The following is a 27,547-nucleotide window of genomic DNA, read 5'->3' on the forward strand; positions in this document are numbered from 1 at the left end:
GGTCTTGACCACAGGGTTTTGAGTTCAAGCTCTCTGTTGGGCTCCACATTGGGCATCAAGCCTACTTTCAAAGAAAAAGAAAATGTTAAATCTATCTCCTTCATTCCTCATTTCAACATCCATCAATAAAGCTAAAAAAATTAAATAAGCCTGCATTAGAAAATGCAACTAATATAAGTACTTAGTAGATTGCCCTTTTATCTCCCATCCAGTCCTGCCAGTTCTGGTCCAAGCTGGTTCTAAGACATCTCCCTGACAGTAGGGATCAGAGTCTGGCTCAGAAGGCAGAGAGTAGAGTGTTCTAATTCATAAGCCTCACAATGGGTATTTATGCATAAAAAAGCAAAAGTCTATATAGAGTCCTATTTCTGTGTGATGTCTACTACAAGAAAATGACTCTTAACACTACACTATGTTTAATACTAAAGTCATTTTGAGTCTAAATGAAAAGTTTAGTTTAATACTAAAGTTACAGACATAATCATACCAAGTTAGGGAAAAAATTATAGAGGAAAATTTTCTTTAGCATAATAAAAATATTTCAGTGATTGAAATCAAGATTCAATGTACAGTTGGATATAGCAGTGTGAACATGATCTAGTTTATTTTCCTATTATCTTCATATTGTCCAGATTGTGACAAGCTTTATTTGCAATTCCCACATGGTGCTGATGTAATTCTTGAAACAATTTTCGGTAACTCAAACAATAAAAACATATATAAGATAGAAATAAATGTAATAACCATGGAACCCAAATTATGAGAATGTCTCACAAAGAAATAATATAAATTGGAATCAGTAAGTTCATGTATTGAGTCATGATGGTTGCTGTGGATGGCATTTGACTAAGGTTCCACTGTTGGGGCTAAACAAAAACTGAGAACAGGAAGCAGCTCTTTCTAGGCCACAGCTGCATGTACCAGCTTCTGTAGATTTATCCTGACTCCTGGTCCAAGGGCCCAGGCAGTCTTGCACTGTACAAACTGCCTCCACAGCCTTCCTGCACCTGGATGTGAATGCTTCAGGCCTGGCAGCTGAGGTAGGTGTGGGAATTCACAAGAACACGGTCAACACCAATATGGTCAACATGGTCAACATGGCTCTCATTCTTAACTGTAAACTGGAACTTCTTAAAGACAGTTTCATCTATTTTTATTCCGGAGTGCTCAAAGGGAAATGATTGCGAGTGCCATAGAGAAGCCCAAACATGCACAGGACTCTTTTTTTTTTTAAATATATTTTTTTTAATTTTTATTTATTTATGATAGGCACACAGTGAGAGAGAGAGAGGCAGAGACACAGGCAGAGGGAGAAGCAGGCTCCATGCACCGGGAGCCCGATGTGGGATTCGATCCCGGGTCTCCAGGATCGCGCCCTGGGCCAAAGGCAGGCGCCAAACCGCTGCGCCACCCAGGGATCCCCATGCACAGTACTCTTAAGAGATCACTGCTTAGCCTTTTTTAGGGGCCAAAGTTATAGAGCATAGCTGAAATTTTGCTTCCCTTAATTAGGCAGATTTACAGGCTGGTCCTGTCCTGTCTTTCATAGAAAGCTACAGCCACCTTCACCCATGGCCTCACTTTTTCTAAACAGTCTGGCTTCATCCCCATCCCACTACTGAGCTGGCTTCCTCCCAAATTATGAATCATCTTCTAAGTTTAAGACCAATAACTGGTTCTCACTTCATGTTATAGGGGAAATCCCACTGAACCACTCCATTTCCCCTTCAACTTCTGATCCCTCCTTCTCCATTTGTCCCTCCCTTTTAAAAATGGGTCTTTGATCTTCTTTTCTCACCCAACATTCCTTCCTCAGAGATCCCATTCATTCTCCTGGCCTCAATAAGTTTCTACCTATAAGGTGAACTTCCAAACACATATATTCATCCTTGACTTTACCCTTAGTTCCAGTTCTGCATCTCCAACTGCCAGTAGACATTTCCCCCTTGCCACTTTGAATCCAATAAATTTAAAATTGGGCTTTTCTACCTAGCCTCACCACTTCATCTAAAAAGCATGCTACTGGGGAGTGTGGTAGTGTGGGAAGCATGCCATTTGGTTTTCCTTCCCTAAGTGTCTTTTTAAAAAATATTTTATTTATTTATTTGAGAAAGAGAGTATGAGTGAGGTGTAGGGCAGAGCATGAGGGAGAAGCAGACTCTGCTGATCAGGGAGCCTGAGGCAGGGCTCCATCTCGGACCCCGGGATCATGACCTGAGCTGAAGACAGACACTTAACAAGTGAGCCACTTGGGCATCCTTCTTAGCTTAGATTTCTTATTTCTATTCGTTGTAGCATTTTTCTTCAAGTCACTTTCACATATTTTGTTCAAATGTTGAATTTCGCCAGCTCTTTACTTTATCAAACCATAGGAAATTTCTATTTATGTAGGTCCCAAATGGTCAACTATCAATAATTTCCTATGATTCACTTTACGATTGCCATTGTAGAAGTTCATGTCCTCCTAATCTCCATTACCCCAGTGGCCTCCTGCTCTCTGCCTGTGCATTTCTCTATCTACAGCTCATTCTGAAGGTGGTCAACTTATTAATCCTTCTGAAAGACCCATCTTTGAGAACTTCCTATTATCTAAAGTAAAAAGTACTAAAATCCTTCACTTCGCACTTTTGCTCCCAAATCGACCTTTTCAGGCTCCTGGCTCTATTCATCTTCAGATTTCCACGATTCCGATGAAACTGGTGTAAATACCATCTTTCTCCCCTCTTTACTCAGGGAACTAGCTCTTCTTACTTCAGAGATCCCTGTGCCTTACAGGCTTACTCAGACATTAGCTTCACAAATTCAGGGAAATTGCTGGATCATTTTCTTTATGTTTAATTAATTTTATTCATGAGTTGTCCTTCTATACTCTGTTTAAACACCTTGAAAGTAAAGTGGTGTCTTTGATGTCTGTTTATTTCTTCATTAAGTCAAACATAGACCTTCATAGAAGTTATATGATCAAAAAATAGTTGCTGCTGCTTTCAGTGATTTTTTTTTTAAATGGTCCAAGTCCTGGCCCAGATACCATCATTTAATTTGTTGTTCTGAAAATAACTCTCACCCAGAGATGGGATGTCTTTTAAAGTAGCTTTGGGTCTCAACTCTATTTCCTGTCAATGCTACTGCAGTTTATGCTATCATGCACTGTGGACTGAACTATCTGCTGGACAGACTCCTAGATTTCATCAGAATGAAAACTGATGAAAGATAGAGCTTTTCTAGAGATTTTTAAATTCTTGGACAGGACTAGAATTTATCTTTCTAGCAATCCAGTCTTGGCGAGGTGCGTCTCAGAATCTACTAAATCCTAACAGCCCACTGCCTTCAGTTAAATTGAGAAGTTTTGATACATGGATCGTGTTTTCGTGGGAATTTGTAATCTGTTATCTGAATATCCAGGCAAGAAATTGCCTTTTTTGTCATCAAGTCATAATTTCTGATTCCTCCACTGCCTGCTTGATTTATTTTCAAATACCCTTGATATTTGTCTTCTTGTGGATATAAATAAAATAATTCTTCTAAGCCTTATTGGCCTCTGAATGTCCTCTATGCATATTTCATCTATGCTGCCAGACAATTGCTGAGATTTAATCCAAGATGATTTAAAAATAAGCTAGTTTATTTTTTTAAATAACTCCTCAAAAAGGCAACTCTCAAACCCAAAGTTGTATTTCTTGAGAGATTTCTACTGCACTGTGTATTTTGCTATATTGCACAAAGGAAAAAAAGCAAAGAATGAGTTGTTTTGACTTTATAATAATCTCTTATTCCTCAATAAAGATGAAGATAAGAAATAATTTCTGTAAAAGAGCATACTCCCTTCTGGTCCTTGAGGCCCTTTTCAAAGGCCACTTGTCAAAAGAAGAGTCAACAGAATTAAACAAAAGTTTATACCAGCAAGCCTCAATGATGAAAAGATTCAGGTCAGAGGATCAAAACACATATGATTTGGGAATAAAATAAATCTGTAATGTAGGGGCACCTGGGTGGCTCAGTGGTTGAGTGTCTGCCTTTGGCTCAGGTCATGATCAAAGGGTTCTGGGATCAAGTTTGGCATTGGGCTCCCCGTGAGGAGCCTGCTTCTCCCTCTGTCTATGTCTCTGCCTCTCTGTGTCTCTCACATAATAAACAAATAAAATCTTTAAAAAAATAAATTAAATCTGTAACTTAATCTTCAAATAGATTATACCTAGTTACATTTTCTAAGTATGATAGCATCCAAAGTCATTTGGTTTAAATTTATGATTAAAGAAATAAAGATAACACACTTATTTAAATATACTGTATTCATTAATTATTGAGCCATATAATGGAGTTGCTATTTTAAGTCTAGTTAAAGATTAATTCTGGTTGTTCTTACACTTTCCTTAAATCCTTTTACTTTGTAATTTAGTAGAAAGATTGTGCTTACAATTAATTTCTACGTCATATTAGAAAGGAAAGAAAATTGATTGCACGAAAGCAGAAGAATTTCCCTTAACTCAGACATATTGATATAAAAATGAGTGCCAAATAAAAGATCCTGGTTTTCTTTATTTGATCTTTGTTCATCCCTCTTTTATCTTAGGATAGATTACAAAGCTTTCTTATTAAAAACTACTTTTCTTAATTTATATTCAATGTAATATTACTTTAAAAAAATTTACCCCATCAATACAAATTCATATTTCCATTAGTTCTTTCCTAAATACTATTATGTGAGCTAAATGTGATTGATATAATTTTAAATTAAATGTGATTCATTTTTCCAAAAGAAAAAAATTACATTTCACTCACCACATTTCAATTCACACCCAAATTATTTGTTGATTGCCTGCTATGTAATAATTCCAATGTTATTCCAAAAATATGTGAATATTTTGATTTTGTTTGTTAAGTGTAGTGGGCAGCCTCTGAGATGCCTCCCAATGATCCCTGACTTCCGGTGCTTGCACTATAGTGTAGACCCTTCTCAAATTGTATTAGAGATGGTCTGTAGAGAAATAGAATATGGCAGAAGCATGATATTGTATAATAAAGAATTTTCCTGGCCTTCATCCTGGTTCCTGGGACAAAAAGTTAGGGTTAGTGTCTGTGATTCATAGTGCACCCCTCAGACCTCACCATGGTTTATGTTGATCAGCTGATTCTAGATAGTTCCACAATGAGGGCAAGCCACACCAGAAAAAACAGCCATGTGACTACTGGGGTAGGACTTAGAGCCACATGATGCCACTCAGGTCTCCTGGGAGGAAACAGAAGGCTGCCAGCTGAATTTAGTACCGTGGTCAAAGATTCAGTCAATCAAGCTTACAGAACAAAACCTTAATGAAAACTCTGTACATCACAGAAGCCGAGTGAGCTCCCTGGGTGGTAATAATGCACGACAATACTGCCAGGATGATGTATCCTGGAGACAAAGAAGCTTTGTGCTTGAGACCCTTCTAGACCTTGCCATTTAGACTCTTCATTTGGCTGGTTGTGATCTGTATCCTTAGTAATAATTGTAAACATAGTGCCTTCCTGAGTTCTGAGTCATCCCAAAAAATTACTGAGCCTGAGGGGATAGTGAGAACCCACAAATTTGTAGCCAGTTGTTCAAAAGTGCAGGTGGTCTGGGAACCCTGAGATTGAAGCTAGTGTTTGAACTTGAGGGCAGCCTTGTAGGAGATTGTGCTCTTCATCTGTGAAATATAACCAAAGTTAGAGTCCGAATTGTATGGTATATGGCAGGTCACTTCCAAGACTAAGTATAAAAGACAGAGGCTTCTGCCTTTCTCTCTGGGATCCCTCACTCTGGGGGAAATTTACTGCATGCTGTGAAGAGTCCTAACGAGTTCCATGGGAGAGAAACAGACCTCTAGCTGACAGCCATACAAATGAGCTGCTTTTGCAACTGGATCCTCCAGCCTCAGTGCAGCTTTTAGATGACTAGAGCCCCAACTGACATTTGATTGTAATCTCACTTGAGATCCTGAACTACAATTACCAGCTGAGCCACTCCCAGATTCCTGAACCCCGGGAACTGGAAATAGCAAATGTTTAGTGTTTTTATGGCTACGTTTGGTATAATTCGTAATACAGCAATAAATAATTCACTCAACAACATGAAGTTATCTGAGCTTGGTTTTAAGCTTCAGATCCCTTGCTTTCCAGTTTATCCAAAAGAAAAATGTGTTAACTGCCTCTTCCCTGCTGTTGATTGATTTTTTCTTTAGGATGTATCTCAGTAAATTTCAAATGTCCCCGTAACAAGCGAGTTTATCCCTCTTGATTCTGGGATAGGCTAAACCAGCCCCCAAATCTCAGGGGCTTCTCACAGGAAAACCCATTTCTTAATCACACAGCGATTAGATGTGGTCTGAAAAGTTGTACCCCAAGCAATGGAACAGCAATGCAGGCTTCTTTTATCTTTTCATCTCCCCACATGGGAGAAAGTCAGGAAGATCTCACATGGGGTCTTATCACCAGGGGTGGAAATTACGTACCTCATCTCTGCCCACTTCTCATGGCCAAACTCAGTCACACAGCACCAAATTAACTTCAAAGGAAGCTACACAATGTACTTTGTATACTTGGCCAAGAAGAGAAAATGGAATCTGTGACAATCAAAAGTCTCTGCCATAAAGCAGATACCTGCTTTCTTTGCAATATACTGGATCTGGTAAGCAGCATCAAAAGGTACAAATAGCAACATCCCCTACCTAAATTAAAGGCAGGAGCCTTCATGATTCATGGGTCATGAGCTGGTGTAGTAACAATAAACACATAGGAGATGGCATTCATGCTGTATCATGATTTTTTTGTTTCTATTTTAATGAAAACGTTGTGCTGTGTCCACTGTCACAAAACAAATAGAACCAAATGTTGATCTATTTCATGGGCTATCATGTTTTTTATTCTACCACACTTGAGATGGTAACAGTACCTATACATCCAAGTGTGGCTCGACTACGTGGAGTGGGTTGAAAGATATCAAAGCCCATGATGAATGGAAGAAGGGCATTTTCGCACATATCCTGAGACACACAAAACCAGCTCGTATGTTCTTGTCTGGGTTTTTTCCAAGATGGACTAGTTACTGACTAAATTCTCCAGCTTCTCTCATAAGTGGGCATTAACTTTTTTGAACTTTCGATCTTGCTCAGATAGTGAGCCAGTCCTCATCTTGGCAATCTGCATTCTAGTGGGCTTAGACAGCCAACATGCAGCTGCAGCAGCAGCAGCAGCAGAGTATAATTAATCTTGCTGCCGTAAGCATACGCTGATCCTTTACCTGACCCCCTCTTCTACAGTCTACCCCCGTCCCCTTCCTCTAACCCTCACCATACACATATGCCTTCCATGTGTACCCAGACACACAGTTGGGCTTATGCTTCATTGTCTGCCCATTTCCCACTCTAGAACTGAAGACACTGAAGCCGTGGGCTGAAAGCCCTAATACCCAATCTGGGTCTAGTTAAATTTGAATCTGAAATCTCCGTACCCCTTTAGGACCTTTACTTTGGACTAAAGTACTGGAAGGAGACCTACAACATACACACTTCTGCCCTGAGACTCACCCATTACTGAATTCCTTCCTCTGTGCCAGCAGCTCCAGTGGGACCTGAAACTTGTATAGGGCCGAGGCTCCGTGGAGATGACATCGCACTGTGACTGGTTTGATCAAAAGGCTTTGGAATTGCTGGGTGAGCTAGAGACAAAAGAGAAGCTTAGAAGAACTGAATATTTCTCTTTAAAAATTGAGTATTTTATGTAATTTTTGGGATTTGCGAGACATTAAGAAATCACCATAATTTTGCACCTTCACATAAATGAATGATACTGCTACAATAAATGAAGAATACAGAAACAGATATGAATATGTAAAAACAGATAATATTGGAAACAAGACAATATAACAGAATACAAAACATCTTAAACCATTTTCTTTATATACTTATTCTTTGGTTCCTAGAAACTCAGAAGGAAAAAAAGATATATTTTTTCCCCAAACTATTTGGTGATCACACAGAACCTAAAATTTAAACTGAAACTTGAGAGAAAAAGTTGATTTTTTTTTTTTTGGCTCTGAGGTAAAACACCCAGAGAAGAAAGGGATGATCCAAAGATCCAGACTCCCTTGTTCCCAAAAATCTGTCTGTAGTTACCTTGAACTTTAAAGATGATAATGAGATCAATCATGTTGTATTACCTTTGTGAGAAACAGGTGAGGATAGGGTAGAGAATGGGGAAAAAATGTGCTCTAACAAGTATATTAGTTGTCCTCTTTTGTTTAAATCTTGATCCATCTAGACTCTGCAAATTTGGAATCTCTTGCTATCTTATCCTAAGCTCTGCTCTTTATCGATGGATAGATTAGAGAACAAAATTTAAAAAGCACAATAGCCTCGTGTGTTTTGGCCTCCTTGGTAAACCCTCTGAAATAGGCTTTAAATAAACAGGCTTGCAGTAGTTTTCTTTCTGTTCTCTCTAGAAGAAGAGAATGGGGGCAGAAGTTTCCACTGTCCTTTTTTCTAAAAACTCTATATTTTATCTGCTAACCATGCTTCGCGAAGAAAGGGGGCTGATTACAAAATCAGCTCCAAATCCTCTTCTTACTATGAGTTTATAGTAGTCATGGAAATGAAGACCTGAGCTCGACTCCAGCTGTTTACAGGCAGCAACTCTTACAAGTTGAGATTACAACAAAAACTAACGCAGGAAAAATTTAGATTGGGAACAAATTTAACCGTTTCCTCTCTGGAAGCAAGAAGTGAACCAATTTTGTCTTCATGTTAAAACTGGGAGGGGGAGCACCTGGGTGGTTCAGTTGGTTAAGCATCTGCCTGTGGCTCAAGCCATCCCTGAGTCCTGGGATCGAGCCCCACATCAGGCTCCCTGCTCAGCTTGGAGTCTATTTCCCCCTCTCCCTCTGCCCTGCTCAGGTTCATGCTCTCTCTCTCTCACTTTCTCTCTTAAATAAATAATTAAAATCTTAAAAAAAAATTGGATGGGAAATTCTCCCAAAGACAACATATGGAAAACACTTTTTTTTTCACTATAAGCATTAATTCCAGGTTTAAATTCTAACATTCATTCTAATATTGCCTGTTTGGAAGGCTTTCAGGCACACAATGGTGCTTTTCATCATCTGCTTCTATGGGAAACATGAAAGGTGATGCACCTAACCCCCATGCCTATCCTCGCTCAAAGAGGAGGGGACCATAAGGTAAAATGTATTTTGTTCTAAAAAAATTCTTAGCACTGGGCACCTGGGTGGCTCAGTGGTTAGCATCTGCCTTTGGCTCAGGGCGTGATCCCGGAGTCCTGGGATCAAGTCCCACATCGGGCTCCCTGCATGGAGCCTGCTTCTCCCTCTGCCTGTGTCTCTGACTTTCTCTCTGTGTCTCTCATGAATAAATAAATAAAATCTTTTAAAAAAAATTCTGAGCACTGTGTATCTGACACATCTGAGGTTTAGGAACAGAAAGGTGGACAAGAAGGACATTAGTGTCATTTTTCTCAATTCAAAAGCTTAGTTCTGATGATACCAGCTCCAGGAGAGACTGTCTCTACTCTGAACATTTCTTCCTTCCTTCTTCACAAGTAATTCAAAATACAGGTTTTCTCACAGAGCACAGAGACAATGTTAATGTCCTTTGGGGTGTTCTCTTCCCCTGTGTGTGTAGAGGGTAGAGATAGGAGTCAGGAGGAGGTGGCAGGGCTTCTGTTTACCTTTCGAAAAGATGAGAGACACTTGCAATCTCCCAAATTAAATAAATTTCTGAGAAGCTATTGCCCTTCTTCCCAGGTGTGGTCTTGGTCCAAAGATAGGATGGAGGATCTCTTCCTCTCATGCTACCCCACACCCTTGGGCAGTGGTGGTCTTTCTTATGTATAGTCTCACCTCCTGACGTGCAACACATGCATTTATTTGCTTCTGCTCATCTCTTAATCTCTCTCCGAGAGAAATGCTGAAATTCCCTACAATCTGTGTAACACTTGGGAGATATAAATAGGAATTGACTCTATTATTCAGCACTATTCTGTTAGGGATGCTCTTAGCTTCTCCCAAATATTAAGAGTTAGCTGCTCCGGGTGGTGATGGGATTATATGAGTATTTCTCACTAACTATTCCAATGAGATTTGGTTTTGCTTGCTTTTTTCTTTGTATTAATTCAGGACATTATAAAGTCGATTAAAGGATTTGTTAATAAAGCAACATAACTCTTGATTAACAGTCATTTACTGAGCATTTATTATGTGCGAGGCACTTTCCTGGCACAAACGGACCAAAACCAGACAAAAAGAAATCCTTTTTCAGGGAGTTTAAAGCTATGAAATGTAAGCACATGCATGCACACGTGCACACACCCACACACACATCTACACACAATGGCAGTGTGAGTCTTATGTTAACTACTGAATACACTGGTGAAGTTTTTTGCAAGGAAGAAAGTCGGGAGAGCCACGGTTACCCACGCTATCCTCTATCTCAGTGGTGATACTCTTTACCTTAATTATCACAATCACCTAAGAGATCAATATTATGAGAAAATTGGGAATTTAAGAGATTACAGAGTTATGCGGCAGAAAATCAAAGTGCTTTTATACCCACAACTCCCTAATACCTTCTAAGAAAGAACAAGGTTTAAAAAAAAAAAAAAACTAAGTTTGAAGTGAACAAACGAGCCTTTGACATGTTAAATTTCGAATCATGAAAATTCACTAAGTGATGCTGGATGAAGAGGAGCTCCTTCCCATTCTTGCCACCCTTGCTTTATGCTCTGGCTTTCCTGCAAATTAAAGTACTGCTGTCGTGTCCCAGAAACCAAAAGTGAGAAACAGTAGTGCTAACTTTCTTGTTCTTTATTTCTTTTTTTAAAGATTTTATTTATTTGGGATCCCTGGGTGGCGCCGCGGTTTAGCGCCTGCCTTTGGCCCAGGGCGCGATCCTGGAGACCCGGGATCGAATCCCACGTCGGGCTCCCGGTGCATGGAGCCTCCCTCTCCCTCTGCCTGTGTCTCTGCCTCTCTCTCTGTGTGTGACTATCATAAATAAATAAAAATTTTAAAAAAAGATTTTATTTATTTGTTCATGAGAGACACAAAGAGAGAGGCAGAGACACAGGCGAGGGAGAAGCAGGCTCCTTGCGGTGACTCCGATGCGGAACTTGATCCCAGGACCCTGGGATCAAGCCCTGAGCTGAAGGCAGACGCTCAACCGCTGAGCCATCCAGGCATCTCTAACTTTCTTGTTCTTTAAATTGCACAATAATTAACTGCCCCATTTTTCTCAGACCCCTTCACATAAATACCTTTTCTTGAAATCTTTCTATCTTTGTACCTTTCGTTTACTTGACTCACTTGCAATGTCTCTCCTGAAATAATAGTATCTTCTCACCACATCCAGCTGTCTGGCTCCCCTGTTCCTCTGTGACCACTAGTACTGGGCAGTGGCTATTGGCAGAACCTCACACCTCCTGCAGTGTTAGGTCCCAAAGCAGCAGCTAAAACCTCCTTATCCTTAGTCATTACATAAAGAAAGCAAAACTAAAAAAAAAAAAAAGAAAAAAAAAAAAAAAGCTTTTTTGTTCTACGTTTGGATTATGGAATCTGCCATTAAATCTCTGGATGCCATTGCATTTTCATACCACAAATGAGAGAACTTTTAGTAAAGCCATGAACATTATGCTGTGGGGAGGGCACCTTGGACTGCTTCCACACTGCTGAGAAAATTTGCAATTTTCTTTTCTATCACTAGTCTTGGGACGATTGGACGGTCTCCTTGGCAGAGACCATTTGCATTGCTTTGTTTAGTTTGGTTTGATATTCTAATTCAGCAACAGGAGCTCAAAGCCTGAGCAAATGTGAATAACGTAAACTCAAGACGGCGGGGCCTGGAACCAAAGACTGGACTCGGGACCTAGCTCACTGCCTGCAAACTCACTCTACTACATCCCATGCAACGTATGGTACCTCTGCATGTGGTCTGCCTCTAGAAACCTGTATCTGCTTCTCAGACTGGCACCATTGCTTTTCTTCACGCTTACTAGGGCAGAAAGAGACACTCAGGGGTGGAGAGAAAGAGCACTGTTTGTGCTCTACAGGTTCAAACTTGATGATGTGTCGTTTCTCTGTTTGCATAATAAAATCTGCCTAAGAGCAAATTATGTCAAATATGTAGGTATTTTGCCTGCAGTCATACCAGAATTTTTACAGCCTTCAAACCCTTGAGAATCAAAGACAGACACATGGTGCCAGCCACCAGGTGATGTAAATGGAAGTTTTTCCCATTTTGCGGGAGACTACAGCTCTAAGGTTATCATTTGCCCACGGTCATGAAGTAAATCAGTGAAAACACCAAGGTTAACATAAGTTGGGCAAGAAAAGCAACATACTCCCCATGGAGGAAGCTTACACTGTTTCCACACAGTATTTTCTATTTTTCATTTCCATCTGAGCATCTGCATCCGTAGCTGAAGCCACACTGAAGCTGAGAGACAGGGCTTCATCCCGAGCACACTTATGAGGAATCCAAGGCTATTTAGTAGGGATATTCGTCCTGGCATTGGTCCACCTTAGCTTAATAGTTTTAAAATTCAAAACATTCGGGAGTACCTGGGTGGCTCAGAGGTTGAATGTCTGCCTTTGGCTCAGAGTGTGTTCCTGGAGTCCCAGGATCGAGTCCCACGTCGGGTTCCCTGCATGGAGCCTGCTTCTCCCTCTGCCTGGGTCTCTGCCTCTCTCTGTGGGTTTCTCATGAATAAATAAATAAAATCTTTAAAAAAATAAAATTCAAAACGTTCAGAAACTAGGACAATATAGGATGACTTTTATGATTCAGCAGAGGGATTCAATCTGAAGATTCTCTTACTGCCCCTCACTATCACAGCTCTGCGTTTCCAGGCTCCATTCCCCTTCAATTCCTATGTCGAAACATCAGTCTAGCCTTCTGTGTGCTTTGCTTTTAGTTTCTAGAAAGCAGGTGTTCTAAATCTAAGATCCATGAACTCCTGGACTCTGTGGATGAGCTTGGCAGGGGGTGGGGGATGGAGGGGTGGGGGGGTGTGTTCATGGGGATATGAACTCCCTGAAACCTCAAGGAAACTTCTGGGGGAATGTGCAGGTGTGCATTTTATAGGGAAGCGGTCAATCACCTTGATAAAATTGCCACAGGTGTAAATACTTCACAAAAATTAGTTCATTGCTGCCATAAAAAATAAATAACAAGGTCCACACGACAAGTCCCATTTGAAAACCAAAATTGTTTTGTTCAGAAGTACAAGGAAAAGGTTGGCTGGGAAAAAAAAAAAAGATTGGTGAGAAGCAGAGAACTGTAAATCATGCTACTGCCATGCCAGCCTATGGGGTAAAGTAGAATTACAGTAATGATAACTTCTCCCCCACAAAGGGTCACCCAAGGATGCTGTACTCCGGGCCCTGTTGTTCTCTCCCCGCTCAGTGATGACTGAATGCATGTTGATGTCTCTCTTTCTTTAATATCTCCAGCTCTTTGATTTCACTTAATTCAGAGCTTTACTTCCAATATTTTCTGGAGTTTCTCTCTGTCATGGTCATATATATATATATATATATATATATAGTCCCTGAGGACAGAAATCACCCTTGGTTGAGAATGACTAACCAAGCACAAAAAGCCAAAGGTGAGGGTCAATTAAGTAACTTTCTTTCTGCGCAGAGCAGTATGTGACAAAGAGTCATTTATCAGATGTTTTTAAATGAGATTCCAAACAGTGAGGGAAAGACAAGGGACTCTAAAAGAAAGAATTCACAGGTGACTCTCCAGTAATAATTATCTCAACAATTTGCTCTTCGCAAGTGCAGAAATATGCACTCATTAATTGTTTTCAGCCTGTCGATAAATGCCTTGAGGTCAATGTGACACACTTGCCCCTAAATATTATTGTGTTTTCTCAAGTCATAAGGCACCTGTCACCGTGGGGTTTTCTGACAGCACCGGTTACCATGCTTTCTTGTTCTTAAAACCAGGAAAGTTAAAAAGATATCCAGTATCAAAGTTAGGGCTCAGAGTGGGTGATCGGGCGACAGGATGTGAGAAAGGCTAAGTAAGAACTTAGATTTGGGCAAACAAAGCTTAAAGCAAAACGTCAGTTAAAAGGAAAGAGGGACAGAGGGCACCGGTTGTATCCAAGTGGAAACTGAGAACATGATCAAAGGTATTTCTGCAATTAGTGGCTCAGCAGGGCAAGTGTCAAGTTGAGCTTCAGCCACAAGTAACTGAATCGGCCATGGGGGCATCAAGGTCAGTGATGAGATGCCCTCTAGTTTGTCGACTTGATGGACGGGTACGAATCCCTTGCTCAGGCCTCCGCTGAGTTTCCGCTTCACTGTGAAAACCTCCTGCCTGTTTTCCCACAGGCAGAGATGCAGTTCCCCCCTACCCATCCATTGCTTCCAGGGCATAGCTCCGTTAGAGTGTTTACTCAAGTGTTTTGTCACTATCAGATGGTCTGTCTTTTAGCCCCATTAAATGGTGAGCTCCTTAGGACAGGATTTTATTTTTGTTTTAGCTTCATGACTTAAGCGTCTAGAGCATTTATGCAATTTTTAAAAGATTTTATTATTAATATTTTATTCTATTGATTATAGAGAGGGACAGAGACACAGGCAGAGGGAGAAGCAGGCTCCATGTGGGGAACCCCATGCGGGACTCGATCTGAGGACCCCCAGAGCCAAAGGCTCAACCACTAAACCACCCAGGCATCCCTACACAATATTCATTCAACAAACCTTCCCTGAGTATGAACCAGATATTGTCTGCTTCGACTCTCGTGTTTTGTCCTACCATCCTTTAATAAGGGGAGAATATGCTGCCTCACCCAAATCCCCCAAAAGGAAGTATTACTTACCAGAGAAGTAATGGAATATCTTAGTTTATCTATGCTTCTGTGATGGGCCGTGGCTGCCATTCCCCATCCCAGGAAGAGCTGCACCATGATGGGTTCAGGGTCTCATGAAATCAGTATGCCCTGGGCACTCCTTGTAATTTAAATTGGCTTATGGAAAGACAAGCACAGAGCTCAGAATCCTTGTCTCAGCTTTAGCATTATACATTAATGAACATATGACTGACACTGTTAATGATGAACACCATCAGCAAAGTGGGATGTTGTATTTTATATACCCCCCTCCAACTGCCTGACTTCTGTTGCTAGTTTTTAAGAACTTCTATAAATCAGACCCAATGCTTCTCATACAATCATTGAGATTTTTCTAATATTATTAAAATCTAATATGTCATTGCAATGGTATCAGGAAAGGAATTGATTGTGTTCTTTTGGAGGAGTCGGATGGATTCTGATATTACAAGAGTTGTCTTCCTTTATTCACATCACCAGGATGGGGGCAGGCAACATATTCCAAGAAAGACAGCATGTTTAGAATCTACTTGCATTTGGAGGCATCAATTAGTTCTTTTAATAGACTGGTTTACCCCTATCTAATATTATCTGGAACACTTGCGAAATATGTTGATATTTATAGTTATATGACACCATTACTTTCAGTGACATCGACTCCCACATGATATCATAGAATACTCTCTCAAAATGAGGAATGTTTTATAAATTTTTAGTATTTTGATTACACACAATATATTTTTTTAAGATTTTATTTATTTATTTATTCATGATAGTCACACACAGAGAGAGAGAGAGAGAGAGAGGCAGAGAGAGAAGCAGGCTCCATGCAGGGAGCCCGACGTGGGATTCGATCCCGGGTCTCCAGGATCGCGCCCTGGACCAAAGGCAGGCGCCAAACTGCTGCGCCACCCAGGGATCCCTATATTACGTATACATGTATATGTATTTCCATTATTCTTTTAATAGTTCTCCTACAGGCAAGGGCCAGCAGAGCAGACTCAGCATCCAAGATAGTATTTTTAAGCACTCACAGTAGCCTAACTGGAAACACAATTATATGTGAGAACTATGGGCCACATGCTCTGGGAAACAGAGAGCGAGCAGTTAAAGTCAGATATTCCATCATGGCTTATGGTTAAAAAAAAAAAAAAAAGGATAATCTTGTGCCATATCATATACCTACATCAGCATACCTATAAAGGCAACATGTTTCTAGATAAAACACAGAACCCAAACATATATATACATTTTTTTTCTGAGTTAAGACTCATCTAACTTAACTGCATATTTTTACAAAAACCATCCACCCACACTGGAAAGCTGTAGTCAAATACATAGCCAGACAGATATCAACATGCAGGAATCTTGAGGCATTAGGAAGAATAAGCATGAGTGTGCCATAAAATATTTGTCTGGAAAAAGGAAAGAAAGGACAAAAGAAAGAAAGAAAAGGAAAGAAAGAAAGAGAAAGAGAAGTTTTATACACAGTGTAGTTTCAAAGAGCTAAGTATAAAAAAATATTAATTTGGCTACATAATGAAAAGAAGGTAACTTCTAGAATTTAAGTTGCAAGGTACACAGTCGAAATACTGTAATTATATTATTTCAAAATCTAAATAATAGTGCAAAGAGCTAGAAGAAAAATGCCCGCTGGAATTTGAAACATTACAACCACTCTCCATAAGCAGAGCCCATTATGAATATCTTTAAACATAACAGTTTTACACCAGAAGTAGATCAAAGAAACATAATATCCTTGTGTATATAATTGTAGTCTCCCTTCCTTTGATCATAGATATAGTAGGATGGTAGATGCAGGTATGTACACACAGACGTTAACGCACGCTCTTTTGGAAAAACTTGAGACAAAATCTCTTATTTAGATTGTGTTGAGTTTCAGTTCTTTGGGCCCCTCCCTTAAAGTCTTCCCACATGCTAGAGCCATAACACGTCCTCTTCCTGGTGAAATCCGTTTTTCACTCTTCCCATCAGAAACCAGACAGCCGTCTTTAATTCTTTTCTCTTCCTTACTCCCTATGTTTCTGTCTGTTCTAAGCATAGTTAGTCCCTTGCACACAGTAAACATCCAATGATTATTTCTTCCAGTTACCTGCATGGTCATATTTTTACTTCTAAACAGACTAGTCTTTTCTTTTTCTCCTTATTTCTGCAGTGACACCAGTTATCCCATTGCGATGATGTCCTAGGCACTACATTCTTTTTCACCTTGCAGAGAGCTGGTGCCAGATTCGTCTTCCTAAAATATTGCTATAATCAATCCATCACTTTCAAAATCTCCAATAGCTCCTTCTATCTTCATTTTTAAATCTTAATATGTGGTTGTTGTTGTTTTAGTGAACCTCTAACCTGAGAAACTGCAGTCTACTCATCAATACTTTTCCTTATACCAACAAACAGCCTGTTTTCACCATAACTATCACTACTCAGGTGCAGGTCTAACCAAACCTCCGAGCTTTCTCTTGTGGCACTCCTCTTTTTAAGTTATCCAAACTCATCCTTCCCTTTCCAAATGAAGCCCACATCTTTCATGAAAACCTTCCTCTTATTTCATGTACCTAGAGTACCTTTTACTCCCTGCTCCCCTGAACACTGTCTTTAATCCACCTTGCAATATTCATTATTCAATTGTATATTATTCTTACTTCCCTTCCAATGTCCCTTATTTCCTTCTAATTCCGGGCTGGTCTGTTCAATTTGATGTCCTACCCTTAAAGTTCAGGACAAGGTTTTAATCACCATCTCTAAGCTCAAAATCATGAATAATAGGCATGTAAGAAATAGTTACTGATCTTATTAATGCTATATACTGATTTTGATGCATTGAGTCAGAAAACTCAAAGAAACTAATTGAAAGGGAAGTAAAAAAACTACTGTTTCCTTCCAAGAAGTCAATGCCAATGATAAGAATTGTATGTAAGTTATGGGAATGCAGCAGGTGCATTAAGTTCAAAGCAGTAGGAATTTGAAAACTTTAAGGAGATCCAGGAATTACTTCAGTAGAGTTCACTTTTCTTGTTCTTCTAGTCACCTATTATTCTAGTAAGCTTTCTTAAGTTGTAAAACAAGGAAAGTGAGAAATCTGAATATTCTTACAAGTAGTAGGAAATATGATTACATTTTACAAACAAAATTATTTTCTCAAATTACTTATGGTGAACACATTCTCACTTCCAAATGTTCTAGTCTTTTTTTTTTCTCCTTATTCCTGTAGCCACCCTAATCATCTGGCCCTAGCAACCCAAAGTATGGTGAATAATAATAACAGCACTTGTTAAACATATTCATCTAAATGGATTTCCTGGTGTTATCTTGTTTGCATGGAACATGGAGTTAATGCGGTCAAGGTGATAGGAATGGACAGTCATAGCCTAGAACTCAATATCATTAGCTCATTTATAAAAAGGCATCATTTGCCTACCATAGTGTGTAAAGTGACTTCTCAGTTAATTCTAAGTCCTACATTCTGCCTTACATCCATTTTGTAACTTCTTGTGCACACAGGTGGATGTCTGTGGTAAATGTATCTTGACAAAGCTAAATTGAATAAGAGTTCAAAATTTTCAATAACAAATCTACAATTTTAATTATATATAAATATATAAAAATCAAATACTGCATGTTACATTTACACATTTAAGTAAGTTAAGTGACTGGATAACTCAACCTGAATATAGATTCTTCAGGGAAAAACTGAAATTTTTACTCAAAATCTTGGATATTGGTATTATTCTTTAAAACCCATTTTCAAAGGTAACATAAATATGTTGATCCTTACCATATGGCTAAAATGATCTATCTTGTTCAGTGAAAAACTTTTTCTTTTTCTTTTTTTAAGATTTATTTATTTATGATAAGCATAGAGAGAGAGAGAGAGGCAGAGACACAGGAGGAGGGAGAAGCAGGCTCCACGCAGGAGCCCGACCCGGGACTCGATCCTAGGTCTTCAGGATCTCGCTCCGGGTTGCAGGCAGCGCTAAACCGCTGCGCCACTAAGGCTGCCCAACTTTTTCTTATATAATCAAAGAATATAGAGAACAGAAATTAAGCAACATTTGTAAGGTCACACATATAAGAAGTAAGCGTAAAGCTAGGAAAAGAAAAGAGATGTTCTTGTACTGAGCTTTAGAAATCACTAAATAATCGAATCAACAGTTTACACATTATTTCTAACATTGTGTGAAAGTTAGTAAGGCACATAAATGATATTCTCAGATTCTTTTTTTAAGAGAGAGCACGTGTGCATCCCCCAACAGTAGTTTAGGGAAGGGCAAAGGGAGAAGGAAAGCAGGAATCTGAAGCAGGCTCCATGCTCAGCATTGAGCCTGATGAAGAGCTTGATCTCATGACCCTGAGATCATGACTTGAGCTAAAATCAAGAGTCGGACACTTAACTGACTGAGTCACCCAGATGCCCTGATATTCTCAGATTTCTAAGCTCAATAAATAACATTCCGGGATGCCTGGGTGGCTCAGTGGTTGAATGTCTGCCTTTGGCTCAGGTCATGATCTCAGGGTCCTGGGATCAAGTCCTGTGTCAGGCACCCCACAGGAAGGCTACTTCTGTCTCTGCCTCTCTTTGTCTCTCTCATGAATAAATAAATAAAATCTTTTAAAATTTTTAAAAAATAAATAAATAACATTACTTTGAATACATTTTGTATTAAAAATCTTTTATTCACATCTACATATATTTATTGGGTAAAGCATATATTCATTAACGGTCATGAAGAAGTACCTTCCACTTTTCACTTTCTGCCCTCAATTACAAGTGATTCACTATCCTAAAGTGCAAAGGCCTATAAATGCAGTAGAAGTAGCTCACGTGATATTTTATAATAGCAAGAACAGGTATACATTTCTGGCAACCATATTTATAATCTGGCCCATTAATAAAGCATATGGTATATCCTGTTTTTATTATGACAATTGTTATTAAGGTGCAAGCCAATGTCTTAAGAGAAGTGAGAGGAAGGATTACAATTTGTAGCAAGACCAATATTTATATTAAGCATTCGGGCCTAAATATGTTGAATTATTGTATAAATTTAATTCAAGAGTGGGACTTTGGTTCACTTTTCAAAAGATTTTGGTGTAGCTTTTAAAACAAATCTGGAGGGCGGGGGGGTGGGGGTGAATGGGTGACGGGCACTGAAGGGGGCACTTGACGGGATGAGCACTGGGTGTTATTCTGTATGTTGGCAAATTGAACACCAATAAAAAATAAATTTATTGTTAAAAAAACATCTGAATAAAAAAAAAAAAAAAAAAAAAACATCTGAATAATTTTTAATTTTTAAAATAAATTCAACAAATATGGTAACTAAAAAAAAAAAAAAAAGAGTGCCATCCACAAATCTACCAATAGCAGAGCAATGATTTCTGTCTTGCATATTACCACAGTTCTTGTCCGTATATTACTTTCATATACTGGGATCATAGCATACATATTTAATATTATACATCCTCCATGTTGCTCCCTCACATAATTATCATTTTAAAAATATACATGCCAATGAAATGAATCAACAAACTAGATTTTCCTTAATCTTTCCATTTTAGACACTTAGACAATTTTGTTTTAGACACTTAGTTTTCTTTGTGGCTTTGAATTTTTAAAAATTTTTAAAAGATTTTATTTATTTATTCCTGAGAGACACACACAGAGAGAGAGGCAGAGACACAGGCAGAGGGAGAAGCAGGCTCTATTTAGGGAGCCTGATGTGGGACTCGATCCCGGACCCCAGGGTCATGCCCCAAGCTGAAGGCAGATGCTCAACTGTTGAGCCACCCAGACCTCCCTCTTTGTGACTTTTTAAAATCAGTAAGAGTACCATAAACATCTTTATTTATATAGAGCTTAATTCAACCTTGGATTAGTTCCTAAGATAAATTCTTGAAATTGCAACGATGACTTCAAAGGAATAAAAATATCATCCAATCACTGGAAAGTAACTAATATATCAACAATAAACAAATGTGGTAACAGCGTACACACCCTTCATACCTTAGCATTCCTGTTCTTCTCTTTTCCTTTTTAATTTATGCTGTGGTTTATTTATTTGTTTATTTATTTATCATTTATTATTTTTTGAGAATTTAAAAGGTAAGAATGGAGCTGGGGATCTTTCCAGTTAATTTCCTTCTACTGTGTCAAAAGCTGTTTAGGGGGATGATGTAGCTTGTTCTACTTTAAAATATCCCTAAACCATAAATGATTGAGGCACAATGTTGACAGAATTGTCTAGGACAGAAGAACCCCATCACTGGATCTATACTACCTGGGTTCAAATCCCAGCCCCGTCACTTATCAGCTAGGCAATCCCAAGAAAGCTATTGAGCCTTGGTGCCACCTTTTAAAAGAGACACTGAGATTCAGTGAACAAAATGGCGAGGGGCCTTGGGGAACGTGTCATAAGAAATAGTTGAGCAAAGCATCAATATTTAGTCTGGATTAAGATAACATGGTGGGGGTCAGATTGTTGACCTCAAATACCTGAGAGCTGTCAGGTGGAAGCAGGAGTAGATAGAATCCATTTCATGCCACAGAAGAGAACAGATGGAAGTCACCAGAAGGCAGTTTCCAACTTTATAGAAGGATGGGCTTTCTAACAATTACAGCTTTTCAGTGATGAACCGGACTTCCACCCGAGTAGCAAATCTTCTGTCATTGGAGGATTTCTTGCTGCAGCCAAATGACCCTCTAATCTAGATGGTGAAAGGTAAATACTAGACAGGAAGGTAGAGGATGGGGAACTGGAATTTGGCGGACCTGCCAAAAAGATAACAGGACTGGCCCTCCAGGGAGCGAATCTGGGGAGCCCTGCTGGACAGCCCAGGGTTGGTGCTGGCAGGAGCAAGGCTGGTGTCTTTCCAGTCAAGGCTAGAAAACTGTGGGGAAATGGCATTGTGGAGACTGATGCATACACAAACAATAAAAGAGAATATTTCTGGAAATTTTTAAGTGATCTGTTAATGAAATCATTTTCAAGAACTGATTCATCTCAAGTAATTATTCCTGAAAACAAATCTGTGATAGTTTCTGTAGGTTATGACTTTGTACTTCTGTATTAGAACAACTCAAATAAAGGAGCTTTTTCCCCTCTAGAAGTGTGGGCACCACTCACCCCAGATTCAAATTAGATAGATCTTTTTTTTTAATTTTAGAAATTATTTTAATTCCAGTAGAGTTTACATACAGTGTTATATCAGTTTCAAATGTACAATTATCTGCATTTCTAAATAATGTAAACAATTTATAGAATGATATTGGGACATACATGAGGGAAATATGTTATTCTGGTTATAGAAGAGGGGCACTGAAATCCTACGGAGGTGGGTTGGAGTTCTAGCTCCGCAACTTACTTGCCACTTGACCTTGGATGGTCTAAGGATTAGACAAATAGACCTTTTTTAAAAAAAAAAAATTTAAATGTATCCCTTGCATTGCACCCTCTCACAGAACTTAGAACTTAAAACACCAGAGAGATGACAGGAGAGAGCACTGTTTAAGGGGGCCTTTGGTTCAATCTCCTCTTGTCTGTGCCAAGGACACAGTGAGCATTTCCACAGAGGCCTGTTAATGAAAGTCAAATAATAGGATTGCTGTAAGAAATCTACGGAAGTCATGCCATAAAAAAAAAAAAAAAAAAAAAAAAAAAAAAAAAAAAAAAAAAAATTTACATTTAAATCCAAATAAGAGAAGAGCTTTTCTCCTTATTTGTTCTTTGTTTCAATTCTTGTTGGTTCAGCTGAGCAGCAGTCTCTTGTTCAAACTGTGTTTAAATTCCACTTCATTCTGAGTTTTGTTTGAAAACTTACAAGTGGAAAATCCTCAGATATGAATGCCCGGGATCACTGGCTTAAAAGAGCTCAACAAGCCACAAGCCAAATCTTTGGGAAAACTATTTTAAAGGGTGCCAGGTCAGGGCCTTGTGCTGACCTCCAGGCCACACTGAACTCCTCCTGCTGGCTCAGCACAGGCCTCCGCAGCCTTGGTGAGCTGACCTCTCTCCTCCATGTATGACTTGCCGCCACAAGAGAGATCTTCACGACTGTGGGGTTTGAGGAGGTTCCCAAGTACAGACATCCAGCGATCCCCACAACCAAAGGCTGTCAGAAGATAAGGCTGCTGTGAGCCACTTCCCCTACTCTATAGTGCTCAATAACCCTTCTTGGGGGAAGAAAAAAAGTAGGAAGGTTCTTAAAAGTGAAGAATGGCATGTTTCAGAATGTAAAAAGAAAAGCAGCTTCCAGTAGACTACTTGAATTCAAACTCATGTATTTCATCTAATTTAGTTACTTCTGGTTTTGTCGATAATTGTGTGAACCTGAAAAAAAAAAATCACTGAACCTGCCATGTCTCTGTTCGCTCAAACATTAAATGATAATGTTGCTACTTAACCTGTTAAAATCTGATCCTGCCTAGACCTTTGATTTTATAGTGACAGAGAGGGAAACATCGCTGGTCATTGGCTGCAGTGACACCTGAGTCCACGAGCAGCAGAGGCAGTGGCATCAGGGCTGCCGACTTACACTTGGTGTTGGCCACAGTGGGAGTGTCACCTGGAGGCTCCAGTGTCTAGTGGTGGCTCAGTGCTATCCCCGCAGACCATTATCAAGCAGAAGCTCTGGGTTTTGGTTCACATTCAAAGAATTTCCGAGACTTATGTTGCTGCCTTTCCAGAAATTATGGGAGCGTCTCCCTATCTTTTCACTTCCTTTTTTGCTTATTTCAGCCAGTCCGTTTCTGTTGCTCACTAGTAAGAAAACTGAACAACAGACCTGGTTACCTTGCAAAACTGTTGTCAAATCTGGCTGAGTTATTCAAGTGAAATTGCTTGGGAAATGAGAAATTGTGATCTAATTTCATGTAATGAGTATTTAGTAAAATCCTGATGAAGGTAAAGGATAAGCAAATGCAGGCTGTAGGCTCCAGATGCTTTCAAAAGGCACAAGAACACAGACCACTCTAACCCAACATATAGTAAGAGTGATCTCGTAAGAGAGACACAAGCAAAGGCATACGGTGCAAAGGGGAGAAGGTGGTATTAGAGAGTCAAAACACGTAGAGCTTGTACTAAATTGAGTAGACGAACAAAGTTTCCATGGGGGAGTAGGTATTTGACATCATCCTTAAAGGCTAAATTGGAGCTTAAGGTAAGATATGGACACGGACCTTGCAGTCATGTTGGTCATCTCTCTGCCTTTCCAGCTTCACTCCTGGGTCTTACCCTCCTTGCTCCTGTTTCCTCAACTATGAAATGAGGAGGTTGCAGCAAGTGGTCTGCAAAGTTAGCATCGTTCTTAAATTTCCGATGGATTCCCACAGGCATTTAGGGAGAATACTGCAGATGGACGGAGCACAGTAAACTAAAAAGTACCATGAGGAAACAAAATGGCAGGTCATCCGTAATTTTGGTCTCATGGCACCAAACACCAAAACCAAAGGGGAGCCAGAAGGAATTTGTCCAAGAAGACTGAGTCCATTGGTTTACAGTAATGGAGACTGTAGTTGCAAAAAAGAGAGAATTGCTGCAGGTCACATAGTTAATTGGTGGATATCAGAGCCAAGATTGGGACCCAGGTCTTGGTCAGTCAGCCCAGGGCTATTTATGCCTTCAGTGTTGCTCTGCAAAATCAGTCAAGTTTGATGTTTATAGGCAAGCCATGGTTTTGAAGCTCTCAAAGACTAAAATTCTATTGAGAACTATTAAAATGCTTGGCATAAAGCTTCAATCATTCATCTGAAAGTACTCTATTGGTATCCTTGAGGCCATTATCTCTATGGGGGCGGGGGAGGGACGTGTGGCGTGTCCTGCAGGCCAGGAGAGGAAAATAAGAAAAGAGAAACTTTGGAAAGACAATGTAACATTCACAATTTAACCAGATGTATGTTCACCCAGAGTCCCAGACGGGCCTTCAGTATACACCTGAGTATCTCACCTGCATCTTACATTCATCACATAACCTTCTTTATTTTAGGAAATAAGTTCTCTGGTGCTTAACTCTAGGTCAGAGATCATTTAACTTTTAACAATGACTAGTTTCAGTTGTAGTCACTTTGAGGAGAGATTTTAGTGTGTTTTTCATATGCTTAGAGACTTTAAAAATTTACTTTAAAGGGTATTTTGCCCAGAGGATGCACAGTAGGTGTTATAAGGCTAATGAAAGGAGAACTGAATAAGCTCAGATTTAAAAAATTACAAGTTTGCCAACTTATTTAATCCCTTATGATATTAAGACTATTGGCCACAAAATATTTCCTCACCAATTAAGAACAATAGAAATCTTTTAACACTGAGGTATCTATCCTATATTGTCATCATCACTAAAACTTGCTTTCAGATGAGAATTTAATATGTCACTATTTTATCAATAACCATGAATGCAAAATATATTTAAGGAAATAACAGTATGTGTTACACTATGTGATTAAAGAAAAAAAAAAAACTCAAACAACAAATAACAAAGGCATTTGCCCCACCTCCAAAAAAAAAAAAAAAAAATCCTAAGAATCATTCCATCACTTCAAGGCAGGCTAAATCAAAAAGTCAAAAAAAGATACAGTTTATTGATTTCCTTAGGCTACTTAAAAATAACTGGCCCTCTATTCTTCTTACCATGAAACAAAATATTGAACTCTGCCCTTCAGGCATACTACCATACTTCAAATGCTGATCTTATCATAGCTTGCAAGTCAAACAGAGCTGGACTTTAAAAGGAAGAAAGGAAAACCTTGGAGCCACTGAGAAGCATCAAGGGTCAGGCTGTTGGTCTGGTTCTGGTCAGAGTATGCCCAGGGTCACAATGCCTGAACAAGAATCACTCTGCTTCCAGTTGACATTTTTCAATCAAAGTATATAACCAGGATTTGAAATATAATATATAAAGAACCATATTCTGAAACTGAGATTCTGTTTCATTTGGCATCTTTCCATTTGTTTTATTTGTGAAGAGGAAAGAGTAAAATTTCCCCTCGTCACTTCCATTTGAATTGTTTGCAATAATGAGTAAGTATAAGAAGCTATAAAATAATAACACCAAAGTGAATTGGAAATTGGTGGCCTTGGACTAGGGGTGGGGTGTGGGGGAGTGTTTCTCCTATTTTTCAAATTTCAGTCACATCCCTTTTAGGTTCCTGGATGCTCATTGTACTAAATTGCAAAATACATTCATCAATCTGAGTGGGAGTTCAAAGCTCCCCAAAAGTGCAAAGCTTGAAGCATTAGTTCAAGTCATATTCAACTAACTAAATGTCATTTGCTTGTATGAGTGGCTCCTTGAAAATAATCTCCCTCTCCCTCTCCCTGGCTCTTTTTGAAAGATTTCAGAATATTCCATTTCTAACTCCCAGGGACAGATACGCCCCAGTGGCCTTCCTGGAGTGGAATCTGAGGCTTCCCAGCAATCCTCTGTGTAGAGGCTGACCTGTGGCCTGGAAAGTAGCTGTGAGTGTGCCAGGCAGGGATCAAAACTCTGGGCTGGAGCAGCGGAGGCTAACTCCCCGAAAGGGTTAATGAGATACATACTTTTTCCTGAAATGCATCCACACATGAATTTTATATCTTCAGTTGCAATTGAAATTTAAAATGTCATAGCAGTTTCTCACCTACACTCTTTCGTTTCCCAAATCTATCTTTAAACGGGGAAAGTGCAGGATGACCATTATTCCAATTCGATATTCCAACCAATAACCCGATTTGTGATACTGAACAAAAAAGAACATTACCCAAAACAGTTCGATCAGGCAGGATAAGGAAACCGGACTGCTCAAGAAACTAATCTGGAAATGGCTGGGTTTTAACAGTGAGGGCTCCTCTGTTTTCCTCCTCGTTTCTTCCAAGACGTGGGCGCAGGGAGACCTTGCAGAAGGGGAATCCACACACTTCTGAGACCAGAGGAACACAAGGGGGCAGGAGGAGCTCAAGCTCGGCCTCCAGAGCCGGCCGACAGGGAAGGGGGCTAACCTACTTTCGTTCGCCCTCCGGAGATTTATCAGTTCTCCCGGCTTGCGGAGGAATGTGATGCTGACAAGTAGGTTTAGTTTGCACTTGGTCCAAGTGCTGCGAAGGGAACGGGAACGTTTCTAGCCACAGCTACTCGGGGCGGCCTTTCCCAGCACTTACTTTTCGGTGCTTGTCTCGCGATTCCGATCGGGCTGCATCTCTCCTGCGTCCCAAATGTCCCTCCCCGCCCCTCTTTCCCCCCTTATACTCCGAACGAACTTTGGTTGCCGAGGAGGGGCTTGTTCACAAGTCACCAACCCAAGCATTGTGCCCCTTGTGATTTACGAGAGGCGGCGAGCAGGGCGGGGGGGGGGGGCCTCGCTGAGCAACCTGCTCTGGCCTCGGCTTCTCATGCCAGCTGCGCTTTTGCAAATGTGCCCCGAGTTTCTTCCCAAATTGCTTTGGGTTTCGATTCAAATACAAGCGACGCTGCGAATCACTTTCCTCTCGGGCTTGCAAATTTCAGGGAGCAGTAATGACACACGCACACGCACACCCACACCCACACCCACACCCACACCCACCCGCGCGAGGCTGTTTCGAAATGGAGGGGGTGGGAGCTAACATGGGTGGTCCTGGGGCCCAGGCAGCTGAAGGACGGACTCAAGCCAGCGGCGTGTCCCGACTCCTCCGCGGGAGCCTCAACCGCG

The 27,547-nt window shown here is 40.0% G+C and overlaps 1 long non-coding RNA gene across 1 annotated transcript; it reads right to left on the bottom strand.

The window, feature by feature from the left end:
• Positions 1–27,084, bottom strand: LOC121497519. Its single transcript, XR_005989492.1, has 4 exons — positions 27,018–27,084; positions 14,860–15,006; positions 7,545–7,675; positions 1–61 (listed from the first exon to the last, which is right to left on the bottom strand). It is a non-coding gene; the product is annotated as an uncharacterized LOC121497519 (long non-coding RNA).
• Between the last annotated feature and the right edge of the window lie 463 nt (positions 27,085–27,547).

The sequence above is a fragment of the Vulpes lagopus genome, chromosome 8 (genome assembly GCF_018345385.1).
Source record: "Vulpes lagopus strain Blue_001 chromosome 8, ASM1834538v1, whole genome shotgun sequence".
NCBI lineage: Eukaryota > Metazoa > Chordata > Mammalia > Carnivora > Canidae > Vulpes > Vulpes lagopus.